The 16,145-nt window shown below is 42.2% G+C and overlaps 1 protein-coding gene across 2 annotated transcripts in view; it reads left to right on the top strand.

The window, feature by feature from the left end:
* Window positions 1-16,145, top strand: part of PLCB1 (phospholipase C beta 1) — a 645,127-nt gene that overhangs the window by 558,186 nt on the left and 70,796 nt on the right. The window lies entirely within an intron of this gene.

The following is a 16,145-nucleotide window of genomic DNA, read 5'->3' as shown; positions in this document are numbered from 1 at the left end:
AATTCGATCGTTTTTTAAGTCATGGTAGAGTATCTCTAAAAGGCACCTTGTGTAAAGGGTGCTTCTGACCAGCAGAGTGTGCCCTTTGCTGTAATGTTCTTTAGCAGAACAAAAACAAAACACAGTTTGCATAAAAAAAGGAGATATCTTTTTAGCATGCTTAGCTCATAGTGTTCTTGATAGTAATGACAGCCTGTAAAAATAGATGATGATAATAGATGTTTTTCCATTTTTGGAAAAACAATGAGATATGTCAAAACGCTGTTGTTGAACATGGCATATTTGCTGAGCGTGCTACACTGGATTTTGTGCACTGAATCTTTTATATTCTCCTTCATGTCAGCTGAGATCATGTAGTATTCTGTAATATCTGTCTCTGTGTTTCTCTCTGTTTCTCTCTCTCTCTCATTTTATTTTAGAGATTGTGGGCTGGATCCTGTTCCTGCTGAAGCCAATGGGAATCCATTGACTCCAGTGGAGCATATTCAGGTCCTCAAAATGTTGTAAGATTTGTTTCAGGAAGTAATAATTATATCAACAGGCTAGTGTACATGAATACAGTGTCATTCAACAGAGTGATCTTCCTGCTCTAATTCTTCATGGACCATCTCTGCTTTCATGTTTCCTATATTAGATCCAGTATGTTACAGACTTCATTTTTAATCTCTTGTCTGTCTACAGACTAAGGTTTCAGTGCTTGTATTACAGTAAAATTGGCAGTAATAAGGAATTTTAATTTTGACGGTAGTTAATCAGTGTTGGCCTCCCATTTGTGTGAAATATGAAAAGAACAGATCAGGTAACTATTTTAACAACTTATGGGCTATAAATGATAAACTTAGTTCATTTCTAAAAATTACATGTTTTTGTTCATGTAATTTTCTACTTTGATTTTAAAAATAAACTTTATAAAAACAATAATAATAACAGGTGACAGTTAGTGTGAATGCCATGGTATCTGGGATCAGAATATATATCTTCCTTAAACGTTCAAAATGCTTCCTTTTTTGTGTTTCATCACCAGCTTCTCTTTAGGAATAGCGCTAACTTTTTTTTTTTACATTAATAGAATTTAAGTGCACAAATATAATGCAAAAATAACTCATTGTCAGTCATTCTAATGCTATCGTTTGATAAGCTTGTTTATACAAACTCTTAATTAACTTCTTTCCTTCTTTTTTTAATCCCAAAGCTGCTACTGTACTTTTTAGTAAAGCAATAGCAAATCTGAAATCTGGACTCACTCCCTACCATAAGTGTATGACTTGCATGCAGAGGGAAGGATCATGTGCAGGCTTAGAATCCTCCCACACACATTCACATCCACAACCTCAGGGCAGGGCAGGAGGCAACTCTGCCTTTATATGGGCTTCGGCTAGATCCTTTCTGTAGTCAGTGACCCACTGACAGTGCCTTTAACCTCCCCTTTCAAGGTCCTGCCTTGAGAGCCTGCATAGTGTTGAGCCCTGTAGTGCATCACGGAATCTGCATCCTACCCCTTACCGCATAATGGAAATGATTTCAGGACTGGGTGAAGCTTTTACTTGGGCCAAAAGATTTAGTGCAAAACAACAATTCATTTTATAAGCCTTTTTTTTTTTTGCGCTTCATATTCAAAGCCAACCTCCCTTTTTAGTGGGGCATTAATATGTAGTAGATCAAAAGTTTCCCCAGTTGTAGATGTTTGAAAGGTGCAGACACAAGTATGTACTCTGTAACCTTTCCAGATGTATTTCTCTGAGTACCCAGACATGCATTATTTATGTATCCAAAGCTACCATCAAAATTAATGGTAATGTAAGTCAATGGGAGTTTATGGGTACGTAAGCAATGCAGGATCAGTCCCTAAACAAACAGTCTAATATGTTTAGGGTATAGCATTAGCTTTGAGTGCTCTTGCCAATAATATCACTGGGGACACCCTTTCAGCCATTCATCATTTTACTTGGTTACTTAGCAGTGACTCACAAAACTTGTTGTATTACGACTTTACATGCAGAGCCCAGTCATAGACAAAAAGAGTATTGCAATCTTAGCCATTATGTTTGCAGCACAGCTTGGTAGTTTGCTAAGTGTAAGTTTGTAATTTCCTGTATTGTAAATTCACTAGGAAACTATAGAGAACTTTGCCCTGAATTGCTGAGGTTTTATATCTTTTTTAAAAAATGCAGAAATCCTGTAGAAAGGTATGGCACAGATAAAGGCCTTTAGGGTTTTAAAAGATAATTTTTCTGGACTAAGGGACCACATTCACCACTGATTTACACCTTTAAATATCCCACTGAAGTTGGTAGAATAATAAATCAGTGCAGATTTTTCCCCCTAAACAAGTCCTAGACACAAGGCTACTTTGTAGTTTTTGCAGTTGCTTGGTTTATAGTAGAAAATAACTTGAACTTCCCATCTACTCTTGTTTGATTCCTGAACTGATGCTATCAGCAGAAAGGGATGGGAGCAGTCCCTCTGAATACTATATTCCCCTTGAAGTCAGTGGGAGTTCCGCTTCAATGGAACCAGAATTTCACATTGTATCTGTATAATATCATACTCCCTCTGATCCCAAATTCATCTTTGGTCTTGCAGAGACTAGAAATTTGATAATCTCATGGATGTTTTTCTAATAGATGTGTGTGTGAGGACATACGAAACACTTCCAACAAGCTAATGTGGGAAAGCCTCCAGGCAAAGGACAACGTTGCCTTGTTAATTCAAAGACTGTGTGCTCATGTGTGGAACAGTAAATATCCTAGCCTTATCCCTCCTTCATTGCCCTCTACCTTGAATGTTATGTGATAGAATGCACATCAGAGAGAGCTCCTTCAAAGGTGACTTCTACAAATGCATACAATGAAAGCCACCTAGCAATTGGAATCCATTAGGGTTTCTAACTGATGCCTTCCTCTTGAGCATCAGATATTGACCACTGAAAACAGGTAGATAACTTGACCATGTGAATTAATTATAACAATTGAAGGTGGTTCACCTTTGTCCTATGTGATAGTTGCCTCCACTGTCTTCTCCCTTTCAGCACCATTTCCCATCAGTCCAATTATTTCTTTTTGCTCCTTTTTTCCCTCTCTCCTCCACCTGCTCTCCTTTTTGCTTTCTGTTGTTCACTTCCTGTTCATCAACCCCTCTTCTTTTCTCCCCATTCTCATTCCTTGTCTTCTCTCCTTATTTCATTAACTTACATTAAGCCTTTGTCTGCCCTGCTCTTCTTCTCCTTCAGCTGCCTCTCTTGTAAATTCTTGAGGGCTACTGTCGGAACACAGCTCATTACACCTCAGTATGGAATTCAATATGTTCGGGGCAAAGAGTGAGCTGGGACGCTTACTGCAGTGCACGTGTGGCACTGTGATATTGAAGTATAACTGAGGGACTTGAGGACGGCATGGTCATTTTATCTCGGGGTCTTTGCTTTGGATAATCTGTTCATCCATTTAAACCTAAATTAAGTGCATTTCCAGCCGCTCTTCCCCCATTGCATTGTAATGGCAAAAACTCCATCCGCGTGAGAGATGGCAAGGAATTAATTCTTTTGCATGAAAATTGATTGTTACAGTAAATGGACCCTGCACTTCCTGCCACTGGAGTCCATGAGGGTTTGTCATGGATGTTGACAGGGTCAGAATCAGGCCCATTACAGTTTGCAACTTTTAGCTCAGTCCAGTAGAGCACGTTATTATTAAAACTTTACACTTCTGTAGCGCCTCCCATTCTAAGACTCAAAGCACTTGACAAACATTAACTCATTCGGCCCCACGTAAATACGGTAGGTAAGTGTTGTTATTATTTACAGATGAAAAACCTGAAGCACAGTGACAGTAAATGACTTGCCCAAGGTCATATGGACTTGCCACAGACCTTCTGTATGACCTTGGGCAAGTCACTTACTATAGATAGAACCGCAGACTCCCAGTCTCAGACTGGAGCGTTCTTTTTTCCTATCGCTTTTTCTTTTTAATTCATAGCCCTTACCCCAAAAGCTAGTTGAAGCTGGCATGATTCCCTCTGTAAGAGCCGGACATTTTCTGTGCAAGATAAAGCTGCCGCAAACCACTTCAGTATGGCCGATAAGCTCTATGACCAGCTGCTGCTCTCACCACCATTGTAGGAGTCACGTATGCCATGCTGCCGTGCCAGAGGAAATCCAGTGGCAGCACAACAGGAGAGACTCCTGTCCTGTTAAAGCCTGATCCAGCTCCTGCTGAAGTTGACTGGAATCTTTCCATTGACTTCAGTGGTAACCTTAGTGCCTGGAGGAAGGAAATCCCAGCACTGTAAGGAGGATATAATCATCTGTGTTCATGGTCCCACAGTTTATGCTCAGTTTGCATGAATCAGAGGAGAGATGACCTAGTGTGTCTTGCTAAATTGCTTTGCATGGCTTTCACCTATGACATTTATGATTTTTTCTTCAAAAAACATCTTAAGAGCAAATGTACTTTTCATTTAAAATAGTATATAAATGGAGGCTAGTATAAGAATCTGATGTATGCTAAATAATTTAAAACCACAAGCTTATTATCTCACAGTTTGTTATGCATTATTAATTGCGCCCAGTGTGTGTATACATTGCTGTACCTAATCTATAATTTATACTAGTGGCGTGCCTGAAAAATTTATGGGGACTTAAAGTGACACTTTTTCAAGGACCAAAGTAATGAGCCACTGCAACTCTGAAATAATAATCCTCCTGTAAATCCAATGTCATCATCCTGTTGAAACAATGCCTTGTAAAAACAATGGATGACTTCTTCCCCATACCTGGTGCAGTAGTTAAATTCAATTATGTGAAAGCACAATGAAGGGAGAATGATCCTGCAGTCACAGACAGTCTTAAAATATCTCTTTTTGTAGATGACAATTTGGTTGTCTAATACCCGTTTTGTGGTTTTTGTTTCAAATGATTCATTTTACTCCTGCAAATAATGTAAGTAAAATAAATGGGCTGTTCATAAAAGTTAGATCAGCAGGAGTCTCTCTCTGATTTTTGAGAATGGTCAATGTACAGTGCATATGATTCACAGAACTTTTATAGTTACTTTAGGTACGTCTTTATCAATTCTCAGAGCCCAGAATTGCTACTTTAAATCAATTCAGGGGAAAGAAAGCAATTCCCAGGGAGTTTTATGGCTCTTCCAATATGTTTTCAGGTCATTGCACTTTGCACAAGAAGACCATACCCCATTTTCTCCATTCAGGGCCCTGGTAAGAAGCCAAACCTCCTTTCGACATGCTTCCATCCAACTCCCGTCAGACCCATTCAAGTTTCTACTGCACGGGATCACTCAAAAATGTTAGGGATAGAGCTTTGCAAAGTGATGATTTCAGTTTGCAGGGCTTCACGAAGACCTTGAATACCCATAGACTCATATTGGCATGGAGGAAGCAGCCTTCTTAAAGTGTTCCCCATCTTAATCCCCCTTCTTCCTGCACTCCCGGAGGCAAATAGTCTTCCCTGTGCAGTGGATAGTTTTAATCCCTCTAGATTTAAAAAAAAAATCTCACATCTTTTAAGAACCTGCAGCTTTTAAGCTATATGAGTTATAGCAATGCCTAGCAGTAAAACACAGAAGGAATACAGAGGGTGTAAAATAATGTACTGTTTTTTTCATTGTTCAACTTTTTTTCTAGGCTTGTAAATCCATCAGAGTCATGAGTTAACAGTCTCTGTGCCTTCTGAAGTAGGCAATAGCACAGAGACATGCATGACATTTACTCAGTCTCAATGAACTGCAAACCTTTTAAAAGAATATTTTTACAATAAGAAATTTCCCTGGGCTGAGATTTTCAAAGCCACTTCAGGGCTTGATCCCGCAAGGTGCTGAGCACTCTGGTCTCAATCCGGCAGTGTGCTTAAGCACATGCTTAACTATAAGCACATGAATAGTCCCATTGATTTTATTGGGATTACACACATGCTTAAAGCAAAGCATGTGCTTAGCTGTTCTCAGCCGCTCACAGGATCAAACTGTAAGAGATGGGCATCCAAATCCACTAGGCAGCTTTGAATATCTCAGCTCTGATGTTTGTGTGTAGTTCTGTGTTACATTTGGGTGAAATTCTTAGGCTTTTCCTAGAATGTGTTGTGGTCATTGAATAGGCTGGTCTGGCTTTCATACTGGTTTTGCTGACGTAAAACTCGGTGGAATGACTCCAAATCATCAGCAGTGTGGGATCAGAATCCTGCCCGTAGTCTTCAGCCTCAGTCACAAATAAGCAGAGAGGCCTTCACAAGTGAAAAGAGTGAAAACTGGAGCTTTCTTCTGTGTGTGACAAAGTTCCTCCTCTACCTTGGTGGGTCCTTCACTTACTAGCGGATTTGCTCACCTCAGTGATCTTCCCCTCTGGTGGAACCCACAGTCCAGGTCAGCTCCTCCTGTGTCTGATCAGGAGTTGGGAGGTTTAGGGGGGAACCCAGGCCCGCCCTCTACACCAGGTTCCAGCCCAGGGCCCTGTGGATTGCAGCTGTCTATAGTGCCTCCTGTAACAGCTGCATGACAGCTACAACTCCCTGGGCTACTTCCCCATGGCCTCCTCCAAACACCTTCTTTGTCCTCACCACAGGACTTTCCTCCTGGTGACTGATAACGCTTGTACTCCTTAGTCCTCCAGCAGCACACCTTCTCACTCTCAGCTCCTTGGACTTCTTGCTCCCAGCTCCTCACACACACACCTCACTGACTAACTGGTAGGCTTTTAACTAGTTCCAGCCAGCCCTTGATTGGCTTCAGGTGGCCCAATCAATGTAGCTATCTCCACTGCCTTCTAGAAGGATCTTAAATGGCCCCAGGTGTCTTGATTAATCTGGAGCAACTGCCATTTGATTACCATGTTACCAGGGATTTGTTTAGCCTGGGGCTTACATACCTGTTCCTCACTACTTTACTGTAGCCATCTGGCCTTGCTCCATCACATATGCTTTTTATTCATATAGATCCCCTCTTTTAATAACTTTATTTTTCCAGCACAATATACATTACAGTTCTAAAGATGGATAACAGGTCACAAACGATACATGTAGCAATCTGAAGTGATATTCAGTATGTTAATTAAATCTCTTTTTGTGATGATACTATACACACATGTGTCACTTGGGAATTCTAGCTTTCAGATCAAATAGCCCAAACGCCCACATCAAATTTCCAATGGAAATTTGCAAAAAGCTTCTACTTTTATTTTAATGACTTGCAACTTCATTTATTTTTAATAAGGATGTCACAGAGCCTTTGTAGAAAGAAGATATAAGTAATTATTTTAATGAAAACTAGAGAAGGGATATGTTAAGAAAACTGTTTTTTCTTCCACAGAGGACATTTTTCCAGACATGTATTTAGTATTAATTGGTGTTCCTTGTATGAGGTGCCAGAGGAAATATAATGTTTTGAGACCTGTAAGGAATTGAGAATGAGAGGACTGAAAGGCAAAGTTTGTTTTCATTTTTCACCAGTGTAAATCTTATTTCAGCTGACTCACTCTTGAATGCACTGGTGAGATTGAGAGCAGCATGTGGCCCAGAGTATATTTCATGTAGCTGAAAAGTTTGATTTGTGAAGATCATTGATTTGTAAGGGTCTAGGCAAGTTAGACAATGTCCCAGCACCTCCCTCCACCTCAACTGGCTACCTAACATATTTCTGAGCCCCTTCTAGCGTGTGGAAGTCTTTCTTAAGCATTCTCACTTCTTCTATTCTAAATTTTAAAAAATAACATTCTGAGTCAAAACCCAAAGATCATCTCTGTTATAATGTGTAGATTGAGGTTTCTGAATGAGAGGTGAATGTTTATCAGTTGCGTTAGGCAGCAGTCCACTGCTGGAAACACTGGAACAGATATGATACTGTGTCCAATAGGAGGCCAAGCACAGATGCTGCAGCTTGGGAGGAGTTGAGGCAAAAGGTAACTAATCTTTGTACCATCTGAATTACAACTCAGGGGTGACACAGCCCATGGTTTCAACTAGAGCAGTGCTGTTGTAACACCATGGAGACTCCCTCTTCCAGTCCTCCTGCACACATTCAGCCCCGCCCCTACACTGGGGGTTTCCGCTGAGACAGCACAGAGCTGCATATTCGGCCCTCGTGGCTCCAGCAGTAGGGTAGTTCTCGCCAGCCAATGCAGTGCCTTACTGCCCCTGTATGCCACTAGGGTAGCATATAGGAGTTGGGTTGGAGGACAGAATCCGCTCCATTGGTTGTAAGGGATAAAGTAGTGAGCATTCTGCTATTTAGCTTTATGCAGTTACTTACAAAGAGCTCTCTTCTGATGATAGCTGAGTCTTCCTAATGGCCAGTGCTTTGAAATGACCAACATTCATCTTTTCTTAAGTTCTCAGGTATGTTTGCTCACAGTGGTGGGCCTAGCAAATGCCATCAATAACAGTGGGCTAATAAAAGATTTGTTAAAAGGTATATAAAGTAATTAATGATTTTGACGCTAGTGCGTGTTTAACTGTTCCCAAGACTATTGTCTCCTTGACATAGAAAGGAAAAGATGGTAAAACTTACCTTGCCCTTCACTCGAGAGAAAACCAGACTGGGAAGGAGACATGAAGGTGGATATATAGCTTCTTCCTGCCAAAGCCCATCCCAAGAATAGATAACATCCTAGAGAGAGAGGCTGGTGATGTTACCCAAACACAAAACTGTTTCTGTGGGCAATATGATTAGGGGTTGTAGATTGCTATGGTGATCCCAGGACAAGAAACATGGCCTATTTAATACCCAACTGACGTAAACAAGATAATGCTATAAAGATATCTCACACTTACACTGAGGAATCTCAAAGCTTTTTAAAAGCTATGTACATGCAGTAATCATTTCATCGTTGAAATTCAGGAGCATGCCCTTGGCTGTACAAAAAAGTTCTGCAGAATTTTCTGTGTTTATCCAAAGCAGCCAGGATCTGTAGTCTGTGTAATACACTGCATGGAAGTTAATGCATCTACCTCTGGAGAAAGACGAGCTGAAAATGATAAAAATGAGTTGATGTGTGTAGCAGGGTGGCTTGTCCAACAAGGGATGGAGGCCTAGGGGCCAGCCAGTCCTGATCACTGGGTATGGATCAGGCGATCCCCCTGTAAAGAGCATCAGGAGGCTGCAATGAAGTAGGGGTGCTCAGACTCCAGCAAAGAGTCCTAGGTGTTTAGGCTGAGACTCTAGGCTGGTAGGGCCTGGGAGTGGCCTGTCAAACCAGAAAAGGGCCCAGGCAGAGAGGCCTTGGAGTAGGAAGAGAAACTTTTGCTTTGTGTAGACTTTAGTTGGACTTTAATTTGGGGCTTGGCATTTTATTTAGAGTTTATTTTTATATGAATAAACATAGGCCCCAAGAAGGGCCTATTTTTGTCCACAGAAAGCCTGTGTGAAGTTTATTTGGGGAAACTGAGGTGAAGGGCTGCCCTGAGAATATGGAAGCTCGATGACATGATTATGAGTTTGAAGAGATTCATGACAGAATGTTTACAAAAGCTTCCAATTACTGAATTAGACCACATTGATGTTTAAACCCCAGAAGGAAAGCCTCATGAGAGAAGAACAACTGCGATTCTCCAAAGGGGATTACTTTTGCATACCAAAACTAAATAATTGAGAGGCCCCCACCAGGGAATGTTTGAATAGTTTTTCATATTCACTGTTAACTTTCCATTCTTTATGACATCCCTCTTTGAAACTTGAAATAATTTTCCTCACTAATCTTGCCTTTTGTTTCAAAACCCTTGACTTTTCCCTTCCTCCATATGGAGCTCAGGAATCTAGTGTTTATTAACATAGTGTTTATTGCCCCCTAAAATAAGTACCATATATTGTACAACACTTTGTCATCTCAAACCATGGCCCAGCTCCAGGAATGACCTCCACAAAGACGGACCCCCGCAACCATACGGAACACGTTTTCTGTATCCATCTCTGTGCATCAGAATTATCGTGTTTGTGTTATTTAACTGCTGCTGTGAGGTAAACCCAAGGACTGAAGCACAATACTTCATGGCTGATTAGGTACTACAAAACTAATAGCCATAGTTTTTGATAAATATTAATATTTATTACAGTAACCTTGTCTAACAGATCAAAACAGAGGTAAAATAGGAAAAATACATAGAATGATACTGCATAATCCACCAGTGTCAACTAATAGAGAAATCAATGCAAATCTTGCAGAGTCTTAAGCACATGTATAATTTATCCATGTAAGTCAGGGGTCGGCAACCTTTGAGAAGTGGTGTGCCAAGTCTTTATTAATTTAAGGTTTCACATGCCAGACCAGCAGCATGGGCGGCAGATGTCCATCCAGGCCAGCAGCAGGCTGAGTGGGGCCGGCAGCCGGGACCCCGGCTGGCAAGGGGCTAGCGGCCGGGACTCCGCTATTTCCACAGGCCCCTGCCTCATTCAATGCACAAAATGCGCTGTACTTACTTAATGAGCATCTTCAGCATTTTTTTTCACCTTGTTGTTCAATGTGTGACCCAGCCCTTTTTTTACTTCACACTATTCAAACCCTGCTCTGATGACAGAATTATTTATTTCTTCATGGGGTTTTCTATGGAGCTGATCACTATAGTATCGGATTGTTTCTGCGTATACTAATTTACTCCACAATACCTCTACAAGCTGAGGGGATGAGGGCAAGAGATTAGGGTCAAATGTTTCCACTCAGCTTAGGTGTCCAATTTCAGACAACTGCGACCTGATTTTTTGGACTACTCAGCATTATAAAGTACTTTATATGGTCAGAGCCCAGCTCTCAAGACCGGTGTGGGTGCTCAGTAGAGCCATGTCACTCAGATTCAAGTCCCCCATAATCACACATTTCCCCCCTATACATTATAGATAGATGTGTAAAGAGACAGTCATCTTGTTCCCTAGTGTGATTTGATGGTCTGTAGGAACTAGTGCCCCATCTTGTGTTTTATCTCTTAGGTCAGTGGTTCTCAAACTTTAGCAACCCGAGGGCCCCCATGTTTATTTAATTTTTTGTGTGCCCCCTAAGCCCTATGCTCAGTCCCAGGCCCCGCCCCTGCCCCTCCCCCAATGCCCAACCCCACCTTTTCCCACCCCCACTCCACTCCTGTCCCTTCTCTTCCTCGCCTCTTTCCACCCCCTGTCCCGAGCGCACCCTGTCCCTGCTCCTCCCCCACCCTCCAAGTACCTCCTGCACACCACTGAGCAGCTGTTCCCCAGCATGCAGCAGGCACTGGGAGGGAGGAGGAGGTGAACAGCAGGGCTTGTGGACCCCCTGGAGTACCCTCACGGACCCCCAGGGGTCTGTAGACCCCAGTTTGAGAAAAACTGCGTTAGGCCATTGATTTATAAGGATTTGAGATCATTTTATTCCAAGTTACCTGTGACTTGAAAACAGGTATGTAAACAATTTATACAAACCCAGCAAGATAGCACTTCCCTGCAGGCTGAAAACCCAGCCCTTCCAGCCTCATTTCGGTGGGACTAGTCGTGTAAGAGTAAGTACTTACTAGAGTAAGTACCTAGTCGTGATTGAGAGCAGCAGAATCTGGAGCTTAAAGAGGCAGAGGGTCCCTGATCACAGCCAAAAGAATTGAGAAAGTGATGGATACTTACACAAAACTGGCAGTTCTTGCCTAAATGGTTAACATGTAGCCCTTCAATGAAATGTAACCAAATATATACTTTCAAGGAGATTGCAACCAAAATCCAAAGGGAAGAGATGCATAAAGAACTGCCAAGTGAAAAGATGACAGTGGGAGTACAACATGTTCCTGAGTCTCTTCTCTTATCAAATAAAGGAAACGATCAGTCAATTCTGTCTAGAGACCTACCATGAAAAACTTGTCAGTCAAAAAGAAGAAGCTGAATCCCCAGAATTACAGTTCTAATGAGGCGAGAAATATTTAACATTATGGCAACAGTTAATTGTTGGAAGGGAAAGCAGGACTGAAATGGGGGTTAAACCAAAGAGGGGAAACCACAGAGTTGAACCTTGAACATAGGACACAGGTTAGAACTGCAAATCAGCAGAGACTTTAGACAGCAAAGGAGAAGTGGATTGAGTGTTATAAAAATTACACGATTGACCCTGTGGGGGAAGCATACCCTCTATTGCTTTGTTCATCCCTGCTCTTTTACCACCCTAGATTTCAGTTTATGTCAGCTATCCAACACAGAAAAAACACAGGAAAAACTCCCATCATATAGCCAGCCTCGCCACAGGTGCAGACTTTCATTTTTCTGGGTGGGTGCTCCACCCCTGCTCTGCCCCGAGGCCCCACCCCCACTTTGTCCCTTCCCCCCAGGCCTCACCCTCACTCCACCTCTTCCCATCCCCGCTCTGCCCCCTCCCCCAAGCACCTCCTGCCAGCCACTGAACAGCTGAGCGGCAGGGCTATTGAGCTATTGAAGAACTGTGTCTGAACACCCATTGTTTTTTTTCTGGGGGTGCTCAAGACCTGGAGCACCCACGGAGTCAGCGCCTGTGAGTCTTGCTTGCTCTGTTCTGTGGACTGTGAGCCTTGAGCAACTTGGGCTTTACCCTGGCTGCAGTTTTCATTTGAGTTTATGCAATTTGGTGAACATACTCTGCTATGCATTGTTATTATTGTTTAGATTTTGATTGGTGAGGTTTTGCTGTTATAGTCAAAGTTACAAGATGAGGAAATGGACAATTAGAATCTGGCTTTTGTTCAGGGTATGTGAGATAGGGTTTATAGAAGGAGAAGCACTCATGGAATACATGTGAGAGGTGGGCATGTGCAACAGGTGGCTTGGAAGCTCTGCTCAGTAGCTTTGGATGTCATGCTGATAAAAGAAATTGCCAATTACAGCTTAAATGTAATTTCACATTGTATTTCACAGCAGTCTAGGGCCCTGCTGCCAGTCATAAGGGCAGTCAATCCTCAGTGTCCAAAAATCCCAGCTACTGCCAGAAAGACAGTCTTGCTGTTTTCTTTTCTGAATTAAAATATTTGTTTGTTTTCATTTATCCATTTTGTACAGTCTACTTTGCAAGAATTCTGCTGCTTTCTGTTGCTGATCATATGCCGGACAGATTGGGAATGGGATCTGGGAGCTGATGACAAGAATATTAACTGAAAATGAGCCAGAGCAAGGCTGATTAGATTCAAAGGCATGGCCCTATAATGTCACAACTCAGAGACAATGCCTATGTCTAATAATAAATTTTGTTTTGTTTTCCTCGTTCCTTCCTTAAAGCAAAGATGAGGGCATACAGGCAGAAACACCATGACGTCAGTGAAACAAATACACTTGACTTATAAATAAGGGAAACCTAGTAAACTCTGCTTAGCAACAGAAAACGATCTCAGTTAAGGTGAGGTAAAAACAGCAAAGCAAATATCTATGATGCACTATTAGGACCCTTTCTCTCTTTCCTCCCATTTTATTTACCTGCCATGGATACAAGTACCAAATGAAAATGAATGAACAAAATTGACAAAGGTGTCCTGCAGTAAAATACACTAACAAAACATTAGCATACATTTGGTGTTCATTCACAACACAGCAGATTTGGAGGCAGGGAGACATTACCGGGCTGTGTATAGCCTAAACGCAAGAGAAATCCTTGTGAATTCCCCAGTGAATGATTCTTTAGTTTCAGTAGAGTGAGCTCCAGAGCAGCTGTTATGTGAATGATTTGAATGAACTATCCATTTGTGATTTGTGGGTGTGAGTTTTAATCCACTACAATAAAACTCAGATTGCTTGCATCTTGTACCTGCTAAAGATTAATAGCTGAAGCGCTGTCGATGAGTCATTCTGCTATCTGTAACCTTGGTAACCCCTCTTTTAGTGTCTGGAAGCTTTGCTAGAAGAAAGAGTATAAAATATATGTACTGTATATACTCTGTGTGCGTTCATATATGTGTGTGTGGAGATGCTATAAATGCTGTTTATTTAGATTAATTTTGAAAGAAACAATAGAAGTGCTCATCTCTGGCCGTTCGCACCCCTTAGAAGGCTTAAAAATTCCCAATCAGAAAATGACATTAGTCAATTAAATCTTTCACTATCACTGTCCCCACAATTTAATTATCTCTTTCCGGTAAACAAACCTGTCTACTTCTGAACCTCCCCAAATACCGGAGGGGAAAAAGATGAGCTTTGCAGCATGTCCAGGAAATAACAAATCCAGACTGTGGCGTATTCAGTGGCAAAGCACATTCTCAGGTCAATGGGCCCGCATGGATCTCTTTTATATTGAAGGAGCAACATGTTCACTAAACCCAACTGCAGCAGAATAACGTGAGGAGAGTGGTGGTCTCTTAGGCCTTGCCTAGTGGAGGATGTAAAGGTGTCATGTCAGACGAAGTTATCCAGCTCCCTCTACCTAACGCCTTCTAGAACTTTTGACAAGTCCCAGCAATTGTACTTTAGTTGCAGCACATGCTCAATCAGTTGAGTTAAAGCTTAAAGGGAAACCTAGACTTTAATTTGTTCAGTTTGGCACACACTAAAGATTAGTTGCTTTGTCTTGATTAGAGTTTCAGAAGGCATTAATTAGATCAAGCTGAATAATATGATAGCCACAGGTAACCCAGACTGACACCCATACTACATATGGCTTTACTGATAAATAGCCTCACCTTGAATTCCACTCTGAAGACCACAGACAACTAGTACAGGTCATTGGACACTGGTGTAGTGTGCTCCCAATGTAAAGTTGTGTTTAATAAATGTGTGCCATATTCTAGACTACCTTCAGCTTCTGAATAGTCTCAGTGTGTAACCCCAAAGAAGAATGCACTCCAGTAATCTAATCTTAAAGAGGCAAAGGCATGAATAAATTGAAGGCATGGTTACACTTGCAGGTGTAGAGCTCTTTGAGTTAAACCAGCCTTCAGAGAGCGCAGTAGGGAAAGAGCTGTAATCTGTCCACACTGCCAGCTGCCAGCTGCCACCGCACTGGGGTGGCCACATTAGCAGCTTTTGCAACGGTCACAGAGAGCAGTGCATTGTGGTAGCTATCCCAGCATGCAAGTGGCTGCACTGTGCTTTTCAAATGGGGGGGTGTGGTAGAGTGTGATAGGGAGTGTGTTGTGTGTACGTGAGGGGAGAGAGAGTGGGTTTTGGAGGGGCTGAGAGCATGTCAGCATGCTATCTTGTAAGTTCAGACCGCAGCAGACCTCCCCGTCTCCCCCACCCCCAACAGCATTCCACAGTAACAGTTGCTTTGTCTCGGAGCAGATAAGCAGCAGGCTGTCAAACGGAGCTTTCAAAGGGCATATCCAAAACAATGACAAGAGTGGCCACTTGACTTAAGGGGATTATGGGACATTTCCGCAGGCTGATCAGAGCGCAGTAATGCAACACCTCGTTCACACTGATGCCGGGGTGCTCCAGCGGGGACGCAGTAAATGTTATTCTACTCACCGAGGTGGAGTACCAGGAGCGCTCTAGCCATGGAGTCAGAGCGCTCTACGTGCCTTGCCAGTGTGGACGGGTAGTGAGTTAGTGTGCCCCAGGCTCCTTTAATGCTCTGTAACTCACAAGTGTAGCCAAGCCCTTAGTAAGGGACACATCTGAAATGGAAGGCCTCACTTCCTTACAAAGCGCAGATGGGAAACCATATTCAACACAGCTGCTGTCAGAGTAGCAGCCTTGGGTATAATATCCCTAAATTGTAAACTTCTTTCGCAATTAATAGTCCACACACCATCAATTACTGGTGCGTGTACAATTTAGCTAATATGGCTAGCCTAGTCCTCTTGAAATCTGACTCATCTATAGTGCCAGAGGTTCTGGATTAAAATCATGGGGAAGACCTAGTGCGAGAAGTGAAAATTATTTTTTGGAAGGAAGGACAGGCCAGTCATTAGGCCACTGGGATTCAGGCAACCTGCATTCAATTCTCTACTCTTCCACAGACTTCCTGGGTGACCTTGGGCAAGTTACTCAGTTGCTCTGTGCCTCAGTTCCCCATCTGTAAAATGAACCCTATTTTTTTCTAAAGGGGGCCAGAGTCCACAGCCAACTAGCCAAATTCTGTTCTCTGTTATCCCAGCATAAAGCTAAAGTAACTATTGACCCCACATGGGAGATCTTTGGAATGCACAAATAATTGCCCAGCCATTTCCATCTGCTTCTAAGAACCATAGCCGTATCGGCAATGTAAGACTTGGTCCCAAGAAAATGATTTTGTGGGAGAGATGGCAG

Source organism: Chelonoidis abingdonii, chromosome 3 (assembly GCF_003597395.2).
Source record: "Chelonoidis abingdonii isolate Lonesome George chromosome 3, CheloAbing_2.0, whole genome shotgun sequence".
Classification (NCBI taxonomy): Eukaryota; Metazoa; Chordata; order Testudines; family Testudinidae; genus Chelonoidis; species Chelonoidis abingdonii.
Note: the sequence above shows the minus strand (reverse complement) of the source record. Positions and strands in the feature narration are given on the sequence as shown.